The sequence below is a fragment of the Schistocerca serialis genome, chromosome 1, assembly GCF_023864345.2.
Source record: "Schistocerca serialis cubense isolate TAMUIC-IGC-003099 chromosome 1, iqSchSeri2.2, whole genome shotgun sequence".
NCBI classification, from domain to species: domain Eukaryota; kingdom Metazoa; phylum Arthropoda; class Insecta; order Orthoptera; family Acrididae; genus Schistocerca; species Schistocerca serialis.
This window is the reverse complement of record NC_064638.1, coordinates 990,651,543-990,675,142: the sequence shown is the minus strand read 5'-3', so window position 1 is coordinate 990,675,142 and position 23,600 is coordinate 990,651,543.

Here is a 23,600-nt window from a genome sequence, read left to right as displayed (position 1 = left end):
TATATATATATATATATATATATATATATATATACAGTCTGGAACCTCAGGCCATATCTTTCCTTATGTTAGTGGTCGATTAAGCATGACAGGAAACTTTTCACCACCAGCAACTGAATCGGCGACCTCTGACTAAAGTGACACCCCACAATAAAGTGCTAGAGATCCTTGATAAGGAGGCCAAATGTAAATAGCTAATGTTCTTTTACATAGCTTACGGGTCTGTGGCATTCGTAGTTTAAGAGTTTGCTTGTCTCCATGTGTAATTCCGACTGAAATGATTATTTACTAGGAGGACTATAAGCGGCCCATGGAATTTATAACGGAAATTTCCCAACATTAACGTCAGAATGATATCTTTTCGCTTTGAATAAAAGTGACAAGGAAACTTCAACACAGATTACAACTGTGTGCCGGACTAAGAGAAACCAGGACTTGCCCATAAAAGGCAATGCCCCAGTCCGGCATTGCACTTGTAATATGATAGGAAGTTCAATACCAGCTCACGCTCCGCCGCAGAGTGAAAAATTAATTCTGGAAACATTCACCGGCCAGTTAATGAGCCATGTCTCCGTACCGTCCTTTCTTCCAGGAATGATAATTTTGTAAGTTTCGTAAAACAGCTTCTGTGAGCTTTTGGAAAGCAGGAGATGAGTTTCTGGCAGTCGGAAAGCTGAGAGCACGGTTAGCCCAGTTGGTAGAGGCCTTCCCGGCGAATGTCAGAAGTCCAGAGTTCGAGTCCCGCTCCGAAACGCAATTTTAATTTACCAGGATCTTTCTTAACAGCTCACACTGAGCAGTAGCGTGAAAAATTCAGTCAAGTAATACTGGTTTGGGGAAAAATATAAAATTAGGAAAAAAATTTCAGACCACTGAAAGGAAATCTCGTGAAAACAATGACTCTGAGTAAGAATGAACGAAACTAGCGCCAATGTATGTCAGAACAGAGACATGGAGCTGTGAATTGGTCTGTTATTAGTTAAGGCAAGATAGGCGAGTCCTTGAAGATATCACCGTCTGCAAAAGTGAAGCGTTGATATGATCTTGCGGCCATTCTGAATCCGAACGGTTTTACGGGTAAGACACAATACCGGAAATGGGGAGACACTTTTTTACGAAATCGTCGCGGCAGTCGCCTGAAGTGATCTAAGGAATACGTATAAATTGTAAAGGAGTGGCGCCAGACTGCAATGTAAAATATGTCCTTCACAGTGGGAGTATTGCATCAGCCTCGGCTGTTAATCCGTCCGTTTGTATGGCACGTATCCTTCGAGCATTCAGTGCAATGAAAAATTTAGACACCACTTAGGAAGCAGACTGCCTGCAGTACCGTCAATGCTACGGATTCTGCAAGCCAGTTCATGGAAACGTTTTGGTTGGCTGAGTAGATCTATAGATCTCTGCTCACGAAAAGCAGCAACCAGAGGCTGAGTTCTGATCCCTCCCCTAATTTAATCGAAATAAGAGCGGTTGACATAAAAAAGTATAACTGTAGTAAATTCGGGGAACTTAAATTATCTGGAAAGTATTGTAATCCGCCTACATGAAAGCAGCATTTTAATTATCTTTTATGAAGGTCAAGTGTACAATAGAAAATCTCTAAAGGAAGAAACCATTTTGAATTTATCAATCTTACAGCAGCTGTTGTACAAGAGTGGACATAGTAAATCAGCGAAAAGGCCGTATGTGACAACACCTGTTGCGTCTACGTGGAATTAATAAAAAATTGCACTATACTTTACATAATGAACGTAGCTAACAAGGGAGTTAGCCTAAGTTGCAACAGAAATTGCAGTTGAGCCTTTCTATGAATATGTTAGAAATGCTGATTGTAAAAACATGTAACCTAAGTAGCACCTCGCCAATTACATTGTAATCTACGAAGATGCGATATTCTGCTCACAGTGGATCACGCCTAACATGATATCGTGACGTATCATAAACAGAGTTATTTTCAGTGTGTGCTACGGTCGACAAGCGCCGCGCTGCACCGAAGGTGACCTGACGAAGTGTCCGATGTGACATCTAGGGGAAGCAGACAAACATACCGTATGTATTGGATCAGCCTCGGCTGTTAATCCGTCCGCTTGTGGTGCTACCGACTCTGTAACATGTCACATTACTCTCACTCTCAAGGTAATCGTGTGACAAGGAATCCTGCAAATATAGTGAGCATAATTGTCAGACATTACAAGTACAGAAGAAGATCCACAGAAATTACAGCAGATTCTAATCAATGTGATAAATGAAACAGTGGTAACCAGTGGTTATCGTCACCTCCGTGAAGCTCCCGGCAATTCCTCTCCACCCTGGCCAGCATATATAATGTGGTCTTGTCCACCGGCTTCTACCCCGACCTGTGGAAAACCTCCCGGATCCTGATGTTCCTCAAACCCGACAAACCGCCGTCCGCTGTCTCCTCCCACCGTCCCATCAGCCCGACGCATCCACCAGCAGCCGGCCGGTGTGGCCGAGCGGTTCTAGGCGCTTCAGTCTGAAACCGCGCCACCGCTACGACCACAGGGCATGGATGTATGTCATGTCCTTAGGTTTGTTTGGTTTAAGTAGTTCTAAGTTCTAGGGGACTAATGACATCAGAAGTTAAGTCCCATAGTGCTCAGAGCTATTTGAACGAACCAGGGCTCTCCATCTCGGGCTTCTGACGATGTAACGCACTAATCGAAAAGAATTTGGCACGATATACCACAACTCTATCAATCAACGAGAAGCCGTATAACTGCTTGCATAAGGGCCAGAGGTGGGCCAAGGCGATATTCACTTACTCAATTTGTTAAGCACTTTTTGTTTGATTAAATTACCCAATTTTTGTGAAATCGTTGTCATTTGTTTGTCTGTACATGTACATCACATTGGCCTAATTCCGTCCCATTTGGATAATTGTTTCGTAGTACTTCTTTTTTTGTCTCAGAGCGTATACAAATTGAAGGTAAAATAAAATTAAAACTCGGCAATCATTCCATTATACGGTATGTATGTGAGCCGTGTATCGAATCGTGCTACACCTTGTAGTTAGATTGCACTAGTTTTCCTTTTCTTCCCCTGACATGTTTGTTTGGTATGTTGTCCGTCATTAAGTGGCTGCTTGGTTGTCTTTTCCCTCTGCTATCGATATCTCTGTTTGCTTCCGGGAAACTGCTATGGAGGAAGTGAGGTCTTTGACCGGTTGTAACCGTGTGTGGTGGCGTGGAAGTAGAGGGGCGTGCGCTCGGAGAGTCTGGTGGACACGAGCGGGCAGTGTGGCTCGCCAGCGCGGACCAGGCGTGGTCGGTTGCACCGAGTCGCCAATTGTGTGTAACGAGCGGGTGGAGTTGACGGAAGAGCTCCACGCGGGTTGGTTGTATACAGAATCGCCCCACGAGTAGTTGCTGTTCATTTCACCTTGGTGGGACGTTAACAAGCTTCTTTAAGTCCTCCGTTTCAACATTGGAAATTAAAAAGGACACATTTAACATGGAGGAGCGCTCACGACCCGTCAACGTTGCAGAGAAGACGTGAACTCCGGTGACAGAGCGTGATGTCGCGTGACCGTGGCGTGTTAGGTGCACTGGCAACCCGTGCGCGGTCGGATGTGTGGATCTTTGCCATGTGAGGTCGTGTACTGCCTGCTCGAGCATAATTGCAAGTTAAGTTAGTGGAAGGTCTAATCATCAAGTAATAAGTTTGCGTGATCAGTGTTTCTTCTGCTTTGTGGCCTCCGGCGATCGGGTTTCCTGTCCCCAGCACCGGTGTAATTGAAGACAGTCATCTTTCCTCCTCCTCTCGTTAATGCCCGATGGGAGGTGTAGTTCTGGCAGTTTAATTGTTTCACTATTCTGTCGTGTGATGAGTAAATTCATGCTTCCTGTTGGTTTATCACGTGGTGGCTCATTCAGGACTGTGGGGTGTAATGTTTCCTTGCACGAGGTTAGCTCTAATGCTGTCAGCAAGTTAAGCTATCTTATTACAAGTTTTCGCTGGCTAAAAGTCGGTGCAGTGACCAGCCTGAGAGTGGAAATTGTGTTTACGGGCGTATTTAAATTGGTCAGTATTCTGCCTAGCCTGAGCATCCCTGAGTGGGTGATCTGTGGCCGCCGTACACTGGTCCGTCATATATGTTATCTTCTAATGATATTGCAGGACAATTTTGTTTAAAAACTTTTTTAAATTCCTCAATTCCTTTAATGCCATTAATCTTGTGTTTGCTGAGACCTTTGATTCTTTTTTTTTTTTATGGCTGTGTTGGTAGCTTCACTACCTCACCGTACTTTATTAACAAAGTTCTGTTGTTTACTAATGTTCTTTAAATTTTTTTAAACTGTTATATTGCTATAAATTACTTGGTTGCCGTTAGCGACGTGTTTTGGAAAGGCTGTTATTGCCATACTGCTAGCATCTGTGTGGTTTTTTTTAAAAGAAATTTTTAAACTGTTGCATTGCTATACCGTAAATTACTTGATTGCCGTTAACGGCGTGTTTTGAAAGGTTGTTTATTGCCGTACTGTTAGTTTCTGTAAGATATGAATAAAACACTTGTGTGTGAAAATCTCAACTCGACAGTAAACGACTAGAAATTTGGCCCCGTTTCCCAACTTGTGGTGTGGCTTGTAGTAACCATAACCACTGTGTGTGTCAGTATGAAATAAACCTGATGATATGAATGTTAACGCTTCTGACATGTTCATGGTTATTCAAGGTGTCGAACTCTTTTGACAACAAAATTCGTGAATACCGTAAGTCGCCTCTGCGCACTGAGGGTCAGGCGACCAACAACATACGTACATTCGAGCTGGTAGTGTATGCGTACCGCTGTTGTCTTGTCAGAGTAACGTAGTGCCCCTCGGGCTTGTTCGGGCTTACAAGCACCGATACATTTCCGAAGGGAGTGGAGACGCAGAGGTGTTGTTGGTCAGCGGTTGTTAGGACAGGTTCCGGGGTTCTCCGGAGATTTGTCCATACCGAATGCTTGTGGGAATACCGCAGCATGATTTAGGCAGCCCATACAGGTGCCAGACGACCGCTCGTACTAGAATGTGAACTCCCACTTCAACGTCAGACTCTAATGTTGATGAATTACATGTCGTGAATATTTAATACAAGCAATACAATACGATATTGCGGTGCATGTGTTGTTAAAAATACGCTGCCACGTTCTTTCGGACGTTTATTCATGTTAGAAGGAACAGGCACTGCGACGTCGACCAGCAATCATGAAAAAGTGAAATGTATTCGCAGTTGCGAATACGGACAACCAGCAGCTGTAAAACTGAATCACGACGATGACAATCAATGCCAGACCGGGACTCGAAGCCGGATTTCCCATTTCACACGAGCAATTGCCTTAATCGCTTTGACTATTCGTGAACGACTCACACTTCCATACTTCTTCGTTCAAGTGTCTCATCCTGTACTCGTACACGTTATGTAATACCTGTACATTTCAACTGGAAGTCGCATGCACGCATGTCCAAAGAAACATTGCATCATAGTTCTTAACAGTACAAGTATTGCAATATCGTATTAATCCGCCGACACCAAGCAGCAGCTTTCAGTTAAAATATCCGCGCTGCCCTGTGCGGGAATTACATCATGTGTACGAGTACAGGTTGTGCCGCATGAACAACGACATACGGAAGTCTGGGTCAGACCGTGAGTCGTGCACGGATAGCCACATCGGTTAAGGCGACTGCTTGCGAATGGCGGGAAATCCGGGTTCGAGTCCCGTCCCGGCACGGATTTGCGTTATCGTCATTCTGTTATACAGCTAAGGTTGTCCGTATTCACAACTGTGAATGCGTTTCACGCACAAGCAATACAAACGTAGCCTGTGAGAAGGTGCAACAAGACGCTTTACAGAACGAAGTAAGTTGGTTTGTTTCTTTCTGTAGTTCTATGAAATACACCATGCACACACCTGCCTGTTACAGAATAAATCCATCTTCTTAAAGTCCATTAACACTAACACTGTATAAATTCTGATCTGAATACTACACATGCCTGGCATTTTCAAATGTAAACATACGCTAGAGGGTTGCGCCGCTGACCAACACACATACGAGACATTTTCTGTGATTCTTAAATGCGCTGATTATGACTCTATAGTGGCTTATCGGCGCTGAGCCAACATTGAAAACGATGCAGGTAAAAAGTTCCGTGAGTGGTCTCACAAAAAAGAGCAAAAATATGCAATCAAAATATTTTGGCTTACCTTTGAACGTATTTTCTTAACATCTGAAAAGTTTTAAAGCGAGTGCAATTTGTAGCAAAGGCCTGGCGTGGGGTCGATAGAAACGGTTATGTCATGCTTCTTAGGAAGGCCCTTTTTACTTTGACGCAAACCAATGTTGACTGCGAATATTTATCACACCAAGGCTTCGCTATTCCTATTCAGCGACAACAAGCGCCAATGTTAACGTAGGAGATGCCGAAAGGAGAAAGCAAAAGTGCAAACAAAACTGGAATGCTCTTTCTGCAGAGGCCACCAGATCCAATTTCCGAAATTAATTCGCTGTCTGGGAATTTCTTGACATCAGCTGTATTAGGTGTAGGTCTAATACCGACAGTGACATATGAAAATTTGTGCCAGATCGGGACTCGAAAGCGGATTTCCCACGTATCGGAAGTGGCTGCCTTATTCGCTTTGGCTATCCCTGCACGCTTGCTGAAACGACGTAGACTTGCATATGTTACACTGTTTACACCTTTTTCAATTATCGTAGTCCACGAAATTAATCACCTGATGTTCATACTTGCGTTCCCGCACACGGAGGACGAGACAACGCGAAACTGAGTCCAATGCTATTAGTGTACATGAAGCTGGTATCTCGCAGCTCTCGAAGAATGAAATTATAATGAAATACAGACCTAGTAGCTGCTTACAGGCGTTGATAAGTGTCAACGGGGGTAGCTGAAAAATGTGACCCCCGACCGGACTCGAACCCGAAACCTCCTGCCTACATGGCAGACGCTCTAACCGACTCAGTCCGGGACTCTAGCCTGGATTTTCCGATTATTGCGAGCGGTCGCTTTACCACTTTTTTTTAAAATGCCAGAGGCTGTAGTCGACCTATTTTTATTTTTTTTATGGCAGACGCTCTATCCGACTTTTTTTTACATTTAAACAGGAACAATAGTAAACAAAAAAACTACCTTCTTGTTGGTGTTACAAATGAGATTAACAATTCCTTTATATATGTACATATATAATCTGAAAGGGTAACTATAAACCAGACTGACGTAAAATTAACATTGTGATGAGTAGTAAGTTTTGGAAGGTGAACATACGTCAGAAAGAAAACCACAATAGAATTACGTTAAAAAGAAATACTTCTCTAGGTATGCTTCAAACTCCAATGAGTATCTTTCACAAATTGAAGCAAATCCTGGTTCACATATAACATTTGAGTGAAATGAAATGTCGGTATCAACCACTGCCTTGTCATAGCACAAATACTATTTCTGTATTGCTTGAAGCTAGTAAACGAAACATTATTCTCGCATTAAAAAAAAGAAAAAAAAAGTCACAATGGAGAATCGTATTTCCAATCCCCCCGCTGTTCTGTTATCCGGGTATGTCTTATCGTAATTTGTAACGCCGGAAATGCATATCCTCCTATTTCCATCTATTGTACTATAATTTTTTTCCTTATGTTGCCACCTGAAGATATGATTTTTCTGTCTCTTTATTGTAATTGTTTTACTGTTTATATATATATATATATAAGCATTTATGTCGATGTATAATTGGTTTGTTTTGTGAATATTATTTGTATTTATACGCTGGGTCCGGCCTAGGGAAAACTATGCTATCGAACGAATACATCGATAGGTCGTGTGGAGAACCAAAGTATTTAGGATCTTTGGTAGTGTTAACTCTGTCGCGTGGAGCGCGGGCAGAGCGGATTCCGGCTGGAGGAGGGCAGTGGAGCAGGTGTGTTGTGAGACGCTCCCGCGAGTTGCCGCACTTTCGGGATTTGGCAGCATGTAATTGCGCTCGACTTCCTATGTTAGTTTCTGACATGGTGTCGCGGACGGGAAGCGTTAGCTGGCACACATCAAGAGCCCGTTTCGGCTGGAGGCCGTGTCGAGAAGAAGGCGCGCCAACATCCAGCTTCTGCAACAGCTACGGCCGACAATGAGTGACTGTCGCCACCTCCTCGATCGACGACTTCAAACCTTCAATCAACCAACAAGGATGACTAGTAGCACGTAAAGTTATAGAACTGTATGGCAGACCTCAGCTTTTCAAACTGTTAAATTTTTCTCACTAAATTACAGCAACGTAGCATGAACCTTTGTTGCTCATTGTCCCAATTGCATTACCAAGCAGGGTCCCTTCCTTTTCCGAAATAAACCCGAGTGTCGTTGAAATTAAAACGCCAGCATTAAAGTAATATCATTCGATTTCATTGCTTTAATTTCAAAGTTCAGTTAAGATATTCATAGCTGGCTACAATATTTAGATTACCCAAGCACAAATTAAGAGTGCGAATTTTGTTACCGTATTTTAGCTTAACTATGACTGCAGCTCATCTTGGTACATACTAAATTTTATTATTGTTAATTGTTCAGAATCATTTAATTCAAGTTCAAAGTTAAACCCCTTATTTGTAAATTGCGAGATTCAAGTAGCTTTTGAAATGACTGTTGAGGTAGCCCAAGACTAACAGTATTTTACTGAATTTCGATGTGCTTCAGAAACCAAGCTCACTATTAATTTCAGTCACTAAATTAACTTTAAATTTTCCGGTTTTATTAATTCTTTTGCTAAATTAAGTCAGAGTGTAGCGAAATTTATTCCTTCTGAAAAACTTTCAGTTGTCACACTACACGTGTCAACCGTCAGTTGCCACGCTTCTAGTGCCAATTATACGTGTAATAACCTTAGTCTAGTGTCTTGAAAGGAGGATTTACGATGAACATCAACAAAAGCAAAACGAGGATAATGGAATGTAGTCGAATTAACTCGGGTGATGCTGAGGGAATTAGATTAGGAAATGAGACACTTAAAGTAGTAAAGGAGTTTTGCTATTTGGGGAGCAAAATAACTGATGATGGTCGAAGTAGAGAGGATATAAAATGGAGACTGGCAATGGCAAGGAAAGCGTTTCTGAAGAAGAGAAATTTGTTAACATCGAGTATAGATTGAAGTGTCAGGAAGTCGTTTCTGAGAGTATTTGTATGGAGTGTAGCCATGTATGGAAGTGAAACATGGACGATAAATAGTTTGGACAAGAAGAGAACAGAAGCTTTAGAAATGTGGTGCTACAGAAGAATGCTGAAGATTAGATGGGTAGATCACATAACTAATGAGGAAGTATTGAATAGGATTGAGGAGAAGAGAAGTTTGTGGCACAACTTGACCAGAAGATGGGATCGGTTGGTAGGACATGTTCTGAGGAATCAAGGGATCACCAATTTAGTATTGGAGGGCAGCGTGGAGGGTAAAAATCGTAGAGGGAGACCAAGAGATGAATACACTAAGCAGATTCAGAAGGATGTAGGTTGCAGTAGGTACTGGGAGATGAAGAAGCTTGCACAGGATAGAGTAGCATGGAGAGCTGCATCAAACCAGTCTCAGGACTGAAGACCACATCAACAACAACCTTTCTTTTTCAGTTACTATAGTAATTGTCCATAGAACTGGCGACTGTAATTTCCCCCAAATCTCAAATATCTAATTACTGCTAGTTAATTGTTAACGTAACGGCCGCACATTTACTTTCTTTATTAACTTGGCCCCTTTTCAAAATTAATTTCCACCAGTTTCATTTGCATTTTTCCTTTCATTTAGATGTAGCCCTTTCCTCCCTCTTTACCGACAGATTAACTTCGGTGACGATTGCTTTTCCCAAATTTCCATTAGGTGCACGCGGTTTAATTATTCACTGCCATTAAGGTCGGTAAGTGAGGGGGAGGTTACACGTGGCGACCTGGAGGCAGGACAATCTTCAGATTTGAGGTTGTTCTGGACACGAATTTCGTATTGTGCAAATCTCGTAACAAAGTACTGGTTACGAACAGGCCGTTATGTCAGCGAGAATAGGTAGTGGGAGTAATCCTAATTATATTTGAGATTTGGCAGTTATATTGAAAACTATTAAAATGAGTGAAGGCAACAATTACCAAAATTTGGTAGACTTGGATACGGAACAATCGGTCGAACAGTGGGAAACGCGCACCGCGGCACCCATTTTTCAGAGGCAGGCGGCTAGCATGAAAGACGCGAACGCCGAAACGCAACAAAGAGCAGAAATGGAATTCCAAACTTTAGAAAATGTCTCGGAATCGGAAGTGATAATCAAATCTGAACCCCTTGATGACGAATATGGAGGGACAATTAAAGAGGAGGCTGCTACGGAAGTAAAACCTGTAGTTTCCGGGAATTTAACTGATTTATTAAATGTTTTGATTAACGAAATCAAGAGTGAATCGGCAGAAATTAAAGCTCAGGCTGCCAAGCAAGAAGCTCAGTCTGAAAAAATTGAATGGGAGCTAGACAATTAGAACAAAGCTATTAATGTTGTTAACAACAATGTTGGAGTTGTTAACACAAAAGTTGACAAAATCAAAGAAGATATTGTTGTGATTAATACCGAAATCGGTAATCCTAAACAGGAAACGATAGGCGTTCAGGCGAAAATTGCGAGCATAAATACTCGTATTTATTCCGAAATTAGCAGAATCGAGAAAAGTGTAGGAGAAGCAGTTGCTCCGATCATCGAGAATAAGATGATGGAACAAATTCCATTAGTGAAAAAAGAGGATCAAAAGAAGGTGGAATCTTTAAAGGCTTTAGTATCCGAAGTAGATACCAAAGTGAGAAAGCAGGCTAATACCTGCGAAGAGAAAGTGGAAACGATTATGACAACCACTTGCCAAGTAATTACGAGAGTTTCGGAATTAGAAAAGAAACTTGACGAAAAACAGAGCTATGTGCCAATCTGTGCACACAGTTCGGAATTGTTGACGAAAGAGGAGCGGTTCGACCCCTTGAAAAAAGACGGTACACACGCGACGGATTTCATAAAAAATTGTGAAAGAGTTTTACCCAGATCATGGACTAATGAGAGAAAAATTAATGCGGTTATTGACGTGTTGGCTGGTGATGCCAAGCGTTGTGGTTTAAACCTCAACATTACGAACCTGACTTTTGACGAGTTTAAAAATTTGTTTCTGGCTGAATACTGATAAGAGCAAAAACAACAAAGTGTCTGGCGCGAATTTGTCGTATCGAGGCCTTTAGATGCGAATTCGCGCGGCTCGATGAAGGAGTTTTGTGAGGGCTGGATCCGCAAGTTGTAATATTTGCGTGATCGCCGCACGGAATCCGAAATAGTCTGGGAACTCTACAAGAAGCTTCCAGATGATACAAAACGCTACGTAGGAAGCAATTACGGGACAGTCAATGATTTCTTGGAAAGAGTTGAGGACGAGGACAATTGACGCAATAATCGTGACAGTGGTAGAGGCCGTGGTAACAACAACGGATACCACAGCAACTACAACAATGATGAGTATGGGAATAATGCATAACACAATCTTGGCAGCAATAACAAAAGAGGTTCGGGCCGTAATGACAATCGGTACAATGTAAATAATAACAAGAATGACGGAAACCAGTATCATACTAACGTGATACGGGCTTCACAGAATAGTAATAACGCCAGAGGGTCTGATAAGCCGCCTCAGCAGCATCTGGGAGGCAGATCTGCTGGGACGAGACAGGGAAACCATTAGCCGCACCGGTGAGGGACCGACCGGGCGTGGAGAAATTTTGGCGGCCCAATAACAGGAGAAAATCCAGGTGTCGTCGTTATGAAAATTCCGTATGGAATAATCAACGGCGGGAGAGTGTGTCAGTGTTAAGAGAAAGGAGTGCGCCCACAAGTAGTAGATCAGCTGTGGACACAGCAGTAGAAAATACATCACAGACAGTGAGAACAATTTAAGTAGTGTTCCGGAAATCGATTATAAACTGGTAGCTGTAACACCCACAACGGTACTGGAGATTGAGTTTAAGAATGATTCGCAATGTTGAGAGAAGATCAGATGTCGGATAACACGTCCGTCATCGAGCGAGGGGATGCAGAGAGGGATGAGGTCTGGTTAAGGCAGTTCGGTCGCTTATACGACGAACTAAGAGATTATAGCGGCCTGTACGGGAGAAGTGTTTATGGGGAGCGCGGGCAGGATTTGCCGCGTCTCGTCCCGCAGGAAGATAGTGTTTGTGAAGTGGTAGAAAGTTCTGGCCCTAATAGGCAGACTTTACCAGAAATAGTTGATATTAATGGGGAGCACGAGCAAGATTCGTCGTGTTTCGACCCGCAGTAATTGGATGTTCAAGTAGTAACGAAAAGTTCTGGCCCTAACCGGCAGACTTTACCGAAAGTTATAGTGGTAGAAGTAGCCGACCCATCCGACGCAAACCTCCAGTTTAGACACTGCGAGAGTATTAAGGAGAAAGATTACGAGAATTTTAGTGATAGCCGGACACGATTGGTAGAAAAGCACGCAGATTACACCGTGTATGAGGTTAGAGCTGACGTTATACGGTCGGACGATAGCAGTATGGGTTGCGCAGATCCAGAGGAAATAATTGCAGATACTACTGCGCACATTCCTCCAGGTAGATTGGCAGATGAGATCAATCTGGCCAAAGAGGAATCAACGAAGGTGACAATTAGTGAATTGATAGCAAAGCAACACTCACTACTTGACGAGTTACAGGAAAAGGTTTCGGTATTGGAGGCGAAGCTACAGAATAAGCCTCAGGACAAACGTGTTGAAATCAACACTGTATGTGAACAGAGGCTGAAAAAGCCGCCAGATAAGCCGGATTTAGGATCAAAGCCGGATGGTTTTTTTCTGGAATGACCTGGATATAAACGAGGATTTATTGTGGGAAAATAAAGAAACAGTTGAGGATAAGTGTAGACAGATAGTAGTGTCTGTTAATATTCACGGCCTACAACTAAACGTGTTGATTGACAACGGTGCAGAATTGAGTGCTGTGTCTAGGAAAATATTTGAGTTACTGAAAGACAGACCTGGTATCGTAGTTGTGCCAGTAACAGGAGTGAAAATTATCGGTGCTACTAGGAAGGCCAGTAAACCGGTCACAAAACAGATTTGTCCGCCGCTCGTGGTCTCGCGGTAGCGTTCTCGCTTCCCGAGCACGGGGTCCCGGGTTCGATTCCCGGCGGGGTCAGGGATTTTCACCTGCCTCGAGATGACTGGGTGTTTGTGTTGTCCTCATCATTTCATCATCATCCAGGAAAGTGGCGAAATTGGACTGAGCAAAGATTGGATAATTGTACGGGCGCTGCTAACCACGCCGTTGAGCGCCCCACAACCCCAACATCATCACACCACAAAACAGATTTTTGTCAACTTCGAGATATGTGGGACACGATTTGAACAAGAGTTGGTCGTCGTGCCAGACTTAACTACGGAAGTAATTATCGGGTTAGATTGGCTATTAAAGTACCGTGCAGTGATTAATTCCGAAAACAAAACTTTGACATGTACGTCACAAGATAAAACAATAGTAGCTAGTTTTGACGAGGCAGGATACGGTGTGCATAGGTAATATCAGCCTATACACATTGTTAACTGGCCGGATGGTATTGACGTAGGTATGAATTTGAACTACTGTAATGTGATGAATCTCGGCATTGACAATAGTGTAGAAAGTGAATTGGAAAGTATTGTAGACGGTGTGTCAAACGTAACACACGAACAAAGACGAGGCCTGTATGAAGTAATAATGAAGAATAAGAGTGTGCGAGAAATAATGAAGCTAAAAGCCAATGCTCGCATAAGTCGTCATGACGCTAAAGCGCGTTTTGATAAGTTTGCAATCGGAGACTTAGTGCTTGTAAAAGCTCATGCGAAATCGAGCGAGATAGACAATGAAATCTCTAAATTTAAGTTTGTTTATAATGGACCATATAAAGTCATTGGTATACCTCACACAAATGCTTATTGCTTAGAGTATCCAAGCTCTGGAAAACTATTAGGTATACGGAACATTGTAGACTTGAAATTGTACCAACCTAGGATTGATTAATACCACAGAAAGGATAATTTGTACAGTATGTAAGCATAGAGTATAAGATTTAACGATTTGCTAGATTGCCATGCTTTTGCCTGACCAAGAGGACATTAAGGAAGTTGTAATTAATAAGTAATTAATTTTGACTAAATGATTTAAGAGTAACAGATTATTAATCAATTGAAAAATCCAAGCTGCTATTTTAAGTTTTCAGCTGAGTCACAGTAGATTAAGGAACGTAAATATGATTTTGTAACTAGCTGTAAGATTTCATAAATATGTGATTTACTAGTCATTGCCGATGTACTTAGACGCTGTTTTAAGTTTCAGCCTAGTACATGCGTGTGATGATGGACAGTGTTGAGTTATCCACTGTGATAGTGTTGATGGACTCCTTGAGATTACTCGGGAGTGAGTTTTTCCGAAAGAATTCAGTGAAACGGACGTTCTGCAAATGCGGTTACAAGGGCGAGTGAGATCAAGCGTGCCGCACAGGCGGGCGCAACAATACTGGCGAGGCGGAGCCGCTGTCGGCTCTAGTGCCACTGTCGGCTCTTGTGCCGCTGTCGGCATTCTTTGTACTTGCGGGTACGGAAGGCGGAGTTGTTTTTCTTCCCGGACAGCAGATGTGAAAGAATCCTGCTGTCAATATGTATGTTTTTGTCGATCTGCTGCATATTATTTTCTTGTTTAGCGTTAAGTGGACTCTCATGACGAGAATATTTATTTATGAAAAGGTTATATAAAATGTATATTCTATGTAATTATTTATTAATTTGCGTATTTTGATATACCTGTTTTTTATGACCATGTACTCTGGCTAATTTTGTAAATAGAATTCCATTTCTTGATACTGTTAGGAATTTTGAAGATTTTAGAATAGCTAAACCATTTTCTATGTTTTCTATGAATTTTAATATGTTGTCAACCTGTTTTATTTTGAGCAAGATGACAGAGTGGAATAAGATTAGGAGTGTCTCCACTCAACTATTATGGTCTAAAAATTGATTTATGAGTAATTAGACGAATGCTAAATTTTGTTGATGTTTTGAGCATATGCATTTCCGCTGTTTCATTTTTGGACATTTTCTGAGTTTGTTTAGGTTACACGAACATCCTCAGACAATGTGGGGCACGTGTAACGCCGGAAATGCATATCCTCCTATTTCCATCTATTGTAGTATAATTTTTTTCCTTATTTTGTCACCTGAAGATATGATATTTCTGTCTCTTTATTGTAATTGTTTTACTGTTTATATATATATATATATATATATATATATATATATATATATATATAAAATATATATAATATATATATATATATATAAGCATTTATGTCAATGTATAATTGGTTTGTTTTGTGAATATTATTTGTATTTATACGCTGGGTCTGGCCTAGGGAAAACTATGCTATCGAACGAATACATCGTTAGGTCGTGTGGAGAACCAAAGTGTTTAGGATCTTTGGTAGTGTTAACTCTGTCGCGTGGAGCGCGGGCAGAGCAGAGTCTGGCTGGAGGAGGGCAGTGGAGCAGGTGTGTTGTGAGACGCTCCCGCGAGTTGCCGCACTTTCGGGATTTGGCAGCATGTAATTGCACTCGACTTCCTGTGTTAGTTTCTGGCATGGTGTCGCGGACGGGAAGCGTTAACTGGCACACATCAAGAGCCCGTTTCGGCTGGAGGCCGTGTCGAGAAGAAGGCGCGCCAACATCCAGCTTCTGCAACAGCGACGGCCGACAATGAGTGACTGTCGCCACCTCCTCGATCGACGACATCAGACCTTCAATCAACCAACAAGGATGACTAGTAGCACTTAAAGTTTTAGAACTGTAATGCAGACCTCAGCTTTTCAAACTGTTAAATTTTTCTCACTAAATTACAGCAACGTAGCATGAACCTTTGTTGCTCATTGTCCCAATTGCATTACCAAGCAGGGTCCCTTCCTTTTCCGAAATAAACCCGAGTGTCGTTGAAATTAAAATGCCAGCATTAAAGTAATATCATTCGATTTCATTGCTTTAACAGGAGGAAAATATTTGAGTTACTGAAAGACAGACCTGGTATCGTAGTTGTGCCAGTAACAGGAGTGAAAATTATCGGTGCTACTGGGAAGGCCAGTAAACCGGTCACAAAACAGATTTTTCTCAACTTCGAGATATGTGGGACACGATTTGAACAAGAGTTGGTCGTCGTGCCAGACTTAACTACGGAAGTAATTATCGGGTTAGATTGGCTATTAAAGTACCGTGCAGTGATTAATTTCGAAAACAAAACTTTGACATGTACATCACAAGATAAAACAATAGTAGCTAGTTTTGACGAGGCAGGATACGGTGTGCATAGGTAATATCAGCCTATACACATTGTTAACTGGCCGGATGGTATTGACGTAGGTATGAATTTGAACTACTGTAATGTGATGAATCTCGGCATTGACAATAGTGTAGAAAGTGAATTGGAAAGTATTGTAGACGGTGTGTCAAACGTAACACACGAACAAAGACGAGGCCTGTATGAAGTAATAATGAAGAATAAGAGTGTGCGAGAAATAATGAAGCTAAAAGCCGAAGCTCGCATAAGTCGTCATGACGCTAAAGCGCGTTTTGATAAGTTTGCAATCGGAGACTTAGTGCTTGTAAAAGCTCATGCGAAATCGAGCGAGATAGACAATGAAATCTCTAAATTTAAGTTTGTTTATAATGGACCATATAAAGTCATTGGTATACCTCACACAAATGCTTATTGCTTAGAGTATCCAAGCTCTGGAAAACTATTAGGTATACGGAACATTGTAGACTTGAAATTGTACCAACCTAGGATTGATTAATACCACAGAAAGGATAATTTGTACAGTATGTAAGCATAGAGTATAAGATTTAACGATTTGCTAGATTGCCATGCTTTTGCCTGACCAAGAGGACATTAAGGAAGTTGTAATTAATAAGTAATTAATTTTGACTAAATGATTTAAGAGTAACAGATTATTAATCAATTGAAAAATCCAAGCTGCTATTTTAAGTTTTCAGCTGAGTCACAGTAGATTAAGGAACGTAAATATGATTTTGTAACTAGCTGTAAGATTTCATAAATATGTGATTTACTAGTCATTGCCGATGTACTTAGACGCTGTTTTAAGTTTCAGCCTAGTACATGCGTGTGATGATGGACAGTGTTGAGTTATCCACTGTGATAGTGTTGATGGACTCCTTGAGATTACTCGGGAGTGAGTTTTTCCGAAAGAATTCAGTGAAACGGACGTTCTGCAAATGCGGTTACAAGGGCGAGTGAGATCAAGCGTGCCGCACAGGCGGGCGCAACAATACTGGCGAGGCGGAGCCGCTGTCGGCTCTAGTGCCACTGTCGGCTCTTGTGCCGCTATCGGCATTCTTTGTACTTGCGGGTACGGAAGGCGGAGTTGTTTTTCTTCCCGGACAGCTGATGTGAAAGAATCCTGCTGTCAATATGTATGTTTTTGTCGATCTGCTGCATATTATTTTCTTGTTTAGCGTTAAGTGGACTCTCATGACGAGAATATTTATTTATGAAAAGGTTATATAAAATGTATATTCTATGTAATTATTTATTAATTTGCGTATTTTGATATACCTGTTTTTTATGACCATGTACTCTGGCTAATTTTGTAAATAGAATTCCATTTCTTGATACTGTTAGGAATTTTGAAGATTTTAGAATAGCTAAACCATTTTCTATGTTTTCTATGAATTTTAATATGTTGTCAACCTGTTTTATTTTGAGCAAGATGACAGAGTGGAATAAGATTAGGAGTGTCTCCACTCAACTATTATGGTCTAAAAATTGATTTATGAGTAATTAGACGAATGCTAAATTTTGTTGATGTTTTGAGCATATGCATTTCCGCTGTTTCATTTTTGGACATTTTCTGAGTTTGTTTAGGTTACACGAACATCCTCAGACAATGTGGGGCACGTGTAACGCCGGAAATGCATATCCTCCTATTTCCATCTATTGTAGTATAATTTTTTTCCTTATTTTGTCACCTGAAGATATGATATTTCTGTCTCTTTATTGTAATTGTTTTACTGTTTATATATATAAATATATATATATATATATATATATATATATAGATATATATATATGTATAAGCATTTATGTCAATGTATAATTGGTTTGTTTTGTGAATATTATTTGTATTTATACGATGGGTCTGGCCTAGGGAAAACTATGCTATCGAATTAATACATCGTTAGGTCGTGTGGAGAACCAAAGTGTTTAGGATCTTTGGTAGTGTTAACTCTGTCGCGTGGAGCGCGGGCAGAGCAGAGTCTGGCTGGAGGAGGGCAGTGGAGCAGGTGTGTTGTGAGACGCTCCCGCGAGTTGCCGCACTTTCGGGATTTGGCAGCATGTAATAGCACTCGACTTCCTGTGTTAGTTTCTGGCATGGTGTCGCGGACGGGAAGCGTTAACTGGCACACATCAAGAGCCCGTTTCGGCTGGAGGCCGTGTCGAGAAGAAGGCGCGCCAACATCCAGCTTCTGCAACAGCGACGGCCGACAATGAGTGACTGTCGCCACCTCCTCGATCGACGACATCAGACCTTCAATCAACCAACAAGGATGACTAGTAGCACTTAAAGTTTTAGAACTGTATGGCAGACCTCAGCTTTTCAAACTGTTAAATTTTTCTCACTAAATTACAGCAACGTAGCATGAACCTTTGTTGCTCATTGTCCCAATTGCATTACCAAGCAGGGTCCCTTCCTTTTCCGAAATAAACCCGAGTGTCGTTGAAATTAAAACGCCAGCATTAAAGTAATATCATTCGATTTCATTGCTTTAATTTCAAATTTCAGTTAAGATATTCATAGCTGGCTACAATATTTAGATTACCCAAGCACAAATTAAGAGTGCGAGTTTTGTTACCGTATTTTAGCTTACCTGTGACTGCAGCTCAGCTTGGTACGTACTAAATTTTATTATTGTTAATTGTTCAGAATCATTTAATTCAAGTTCAAAGTTAAACCCCTTATTTGTAAATTGCGAGATTCAAGTAGCTTTTGAAATGACTGTTGAGGTAGCCCAAGACTAACAGTATTTTACTGAATTTCGATGTGCTTCAGAAACCAAGCTCACTATTAATTTCAGTCACTAAATTAACTTTAAATTTTCCGGTTTTATTAATTCTTTTGCTAAATTAAGTCAGAGTGTAGCGAAATTTATTCCTTCTGAAAAACTTTCAGTTGTCACACTACACGTGTCAACCGTCAGTTGCCACGCTTCTAGTGCCAATTATACGTGTAATAACCTTAGTCTAGTGTCTTGAAAGGAGGATTTACGATGAACATCAACAAAAGCAAAACGAGGATAATGGAATGTAGTCGAATTAACTCGGGTGATGCTGAGGGAATTAGATTAGGAAATGAGACACTTAAAGTAGTAAAGGAGTTTTGCTATTTGGGGAGCAAAATAACTGATGATGGTCGAAGTAGAGAGGATATAAAATGGAGACTGGCAATGGCAAGGAAAGCATTTCTGAAGAAGAGAAATTTGTTAACATCGAGTATAGATTGAAGTGTCAGGAAGTCGTTTCTGAGAGTATTTGTATGGAGTGTAGCCATGTATGGAAGTGAAACATGGACGATAAATAGTTTGGACAAGAAGAGAACAGAAGCTTTAGAAATGTGGTGCTACAGAAGAATGCTGAAGATTAGATGGGTAGATCACATAACTAATGAGGAAGTATTGAATAGGATTGAGGAGAAGAGAAGTTTGTGGCACAACTTGACCAGAAGATGGGATCGGTTGGTAGGACATGTTCTGAGGAATCAAGGGATCACCAATTTAGTATTGGAGGGCAGCGTGGAGGGTAAAAATCGTAGAGGGAGACCAAGAGATGAATACACTAAGCAGATTCAGAAGGATGTAGGTTGCAGTAGGTACTGGGAGATGAAGAAGCTTGCACAGGATAGAGTAGCATGGAGAGCTGCATCAAACCAGTCTCAGGACTGAAGACCACATCAACAACAACCTTTCTTTTTCAGTTACTATAGTAATTGTCCATAGAACTGGCGACTGTAATTTCCCCCAAATCTCAAATATCTAATTACTGCTAGTTAATTGTTAACGTAACGGCCGCACATTTACTTTCTTTATTAACTTGGCCCCTTTTCAAAATTAATTTCCACCAGTTTCATTTGCATTTTTCCTTTCATTTAGATGTAGCCCTTTCCTCCCTCTTTACCGACAGATTAACTTCGGTGACGATTGCTTTTCCCAAATTTCCATTAGGTGCACGCGGTTTAATTATTCACTGCCATTAAGGTCGGTAAGTGAGGGGGAGGTTACACGTGGCGACCTGGAGGCAGGACAATCTTCAGATTTGAGGTTGTTCTGGACACGAATTTCGTATTGTGCAAATCTCGTAACAAAGTACTGGTTACGAACAGGCCGTTATGTCAGCGAGAATAGGTAGTGGGAGTAATCCTAATTATATTTGAGATTTGGCAGTTATATTGAAAACTATTAAAATGAGTGAAGGCAACAATTACCAAAATTTGGTAGACTTGGATACGGAACAATCGGTCGAACAGTGGGAAACGCGCACCGCGGCACCCATTTTTCAGAGGCAGGCGGCTAGCATGAAAGACGCGACCGCCGAAACGCAACAAAGAGCAGAAATGGAATTCCAAACGTTAGAAAATGTCTCGCAATCGGAAGTGATAATCAAATCTGAACCCCTTGATGACGAATATGGAGGGACAATTAAAGACGAGGCTGCTACGGAAGTAAAACCTGTAGTTTCCGGGAATTTAACTGATTTATTAAATGTTTTGATTAACGAAATCAAGAGTGAATCGGCAGAAATTAAAGCTCAGGCTGCCAAGCAAGAAGCTCAGTCTGAAAAAATTGAATGGGAGCTAGACAATTAGAACAAAGCTATTAATGTTGTTAACAACAATGTTGGAGTTGTTAACACAAAAGTTGACAAAATCAAAGAAGATATTGTTGTGATTAATACCGAAATCGGTAATCCTAAACAGGAAACGATAGGCGTTCAGGCGAAAATTGCGAGCATAAATACTCGTATTTATTCCGAAATTAGCAGAATCGAGAAAAGTGTAGGAGAAGCAGTTGCTCCGATCATCGAGAATAAGATGATGGAACAAATTCCATTAGTGAAAAAAGAGGATCAAAAGAAGGTGGAATCTTTAAAGGCTTTAGTATCCGAAGTAGATACCAAAGTGAGAAAGCAGGCTAATACCTGCGAAGAGAAAGTGGAAACGATTATGACAACCACTTGCCAAGTAATTACGAGAGTTTCGGAATTAGAAAAGAAACTTGACGAAAAACAGAGCTATGTGCCAATCTGTGCACACAGTTCGGAATTGTTGACGAAAGAGGAGCGGTTCGACCCCTTGAAAAAAGACGGTACACACGCGACGGATTTCATAAAAAATTGTGAAAGAGTTTTACCCAGATCATGGACTAATGAGAGAAAAATTAATGCGGTTATTGACGTGTTGGCTGGTGATGCCAAGCGTTGTGGTTTAAACCTCAACATTACGAACCTGACTTTTGACGAGTTTAAAAATTTGTTTCTGGCTGAATACTGATAAGAGCAAAAACAACAAAGTGTCTGGCGCGAATTTGTCGTATCGAGGCCTTTAGATGCGAATTCGCGCGGCTCGATGAAGGAGTTTTGTGAGGGCTGGATCCGCAAGTTGTAATATTTGCGTGATCGCCGCACGGAATCCGAAATAGTCTGGGAACTCTACAAGAAGCTTCCAGATGATACAAAACGCTACGTAGGAAGCAATTACGGGACAGTCAATGATTTCTTGGAAAGAGTTGAGGACGAGGACAATTGACGCAATAATCGTGACAGTGGTAGAGGCCGTGGTAACAACAACGGATACCACAGCAACTACAACAATGATAAGTATGGGAATAATGCATAACACAATCTTGGCAGCAATAACAAAAGAGGTTCGGGCCGTAATGACAATCGGTACAATGTAAATAATAACAAGAATGACGGAAACCAGTATCATACTAACGTGATACGGGCTTCACAGAATAGTAATAACGCCAGAGGGTGTGATAAGCCGCCTCAGCAGCATCTGGGAGGCAGATCTGCTGGGACGAGAGAGGGAAACCATTAGCCGCACCGGTGAGGGACCGACCGGGCGTGGAGAAATTTTGGCGGCCCAATAACAGGAGAAAATCCAGGTGTCGTCGTTATGAAAATTCCGTATGGAATAATCAACAGCGGGAGAGTGTGTCAGTGTTAAGAGAAAGGAGTGCGCCCACAAGTAGTAGATCAGCTGTGGACACAGCAGTAGAAAATACATCACAGACAGTGAGAACAATTTAAGTAGTGTTCCGGAAATCGATTATAAACTGGTAGCTGTAACACCCACAACGGTACTGGAGATTGAGTTTAAGAATGATTCGCAATGTTGAGAGAAGATCAGATGTCGGATAACACGTCCGTCATCGAGCGAGGGGATGCAGAGAGGGATGAGGTCTGGTTAAGGCAGTTCGGTCGCTTATACGACGAACTAAGAGATTATAGCGGCCTGTACGGGAGAAGTGTTTATGGGGAGCGCGGGCAGGATTTGCCGCGTCTCGTCCCGCAGGAAGATAGTGTTTGTGAAGTGGTAGAAAGTTCTGGCCCTAATAGGCAGACTTTACCAGAAATAGTTGATATTAATGGGGAGCACGAGCAAGATTCGTCGTGTTTCGTCCCGCAGTAATTGGATGTTGAAGTAGTAACGAAAAGTTCTGGCCCTAACCGGCAGACTTTACCGAAAGTTATAGTGGTAGAAGTAGCCGACCCATCCGACGCAAAACTCCAGTTTAGACATTGCGAGAGTATTAAGGAGAAAGATTACGAGAATTTTAGTGATAGCCGGACACGATTGGTAGAAAAGCACGCAGATTACACCGTGTATGAGGTTAGAGCTGACGTTATACGGTCGGACGATAGCAGTATGGGTTGCGCAGATCCAGAGGAAATAATTGCAGATACTACTGCGCACATTCCTCCAGGTAGATTGGCAGATGAGATCAATCTGGCCAAAGAGGAATCAACGAAGGTGACAATTAGTGAATTGATAGCAAAGCAACACTCACTACTTGACGAGTTACAGGAAAAGGTTTCGGTATTGGAGGCGAAGCTACAGAATAAGCCTCAGGACAAACGTGTTGAAATCAACACTGTATGTGAACAGAGGCTGAAAAAGCCGCCAGATAAGCCGGATTTAGGATCAAAGCCGGATGGTTTTTTTCTGGAATGACCTGGATATAAACGAGGATTTATTGTGGGAAAATAAAGAAACAGTTGAGGATAAGTGTAGACAGATAGTAGTGTCTGTTAATATTCACGGCCTACAACTAAACGTGTTGATTGACAACGGTGCAGAATTGAGTGCTGTGTCTAGGAAAATATTTGAGTTACTGAAAGACAGACCTGGTATCGTAGTTGTGCCAGTAACAGGAGTGAAAATTATCGGTGCTACTGGGAAGGCCAGTAAACCGGTCACAAAACAGATTTTTCTCAA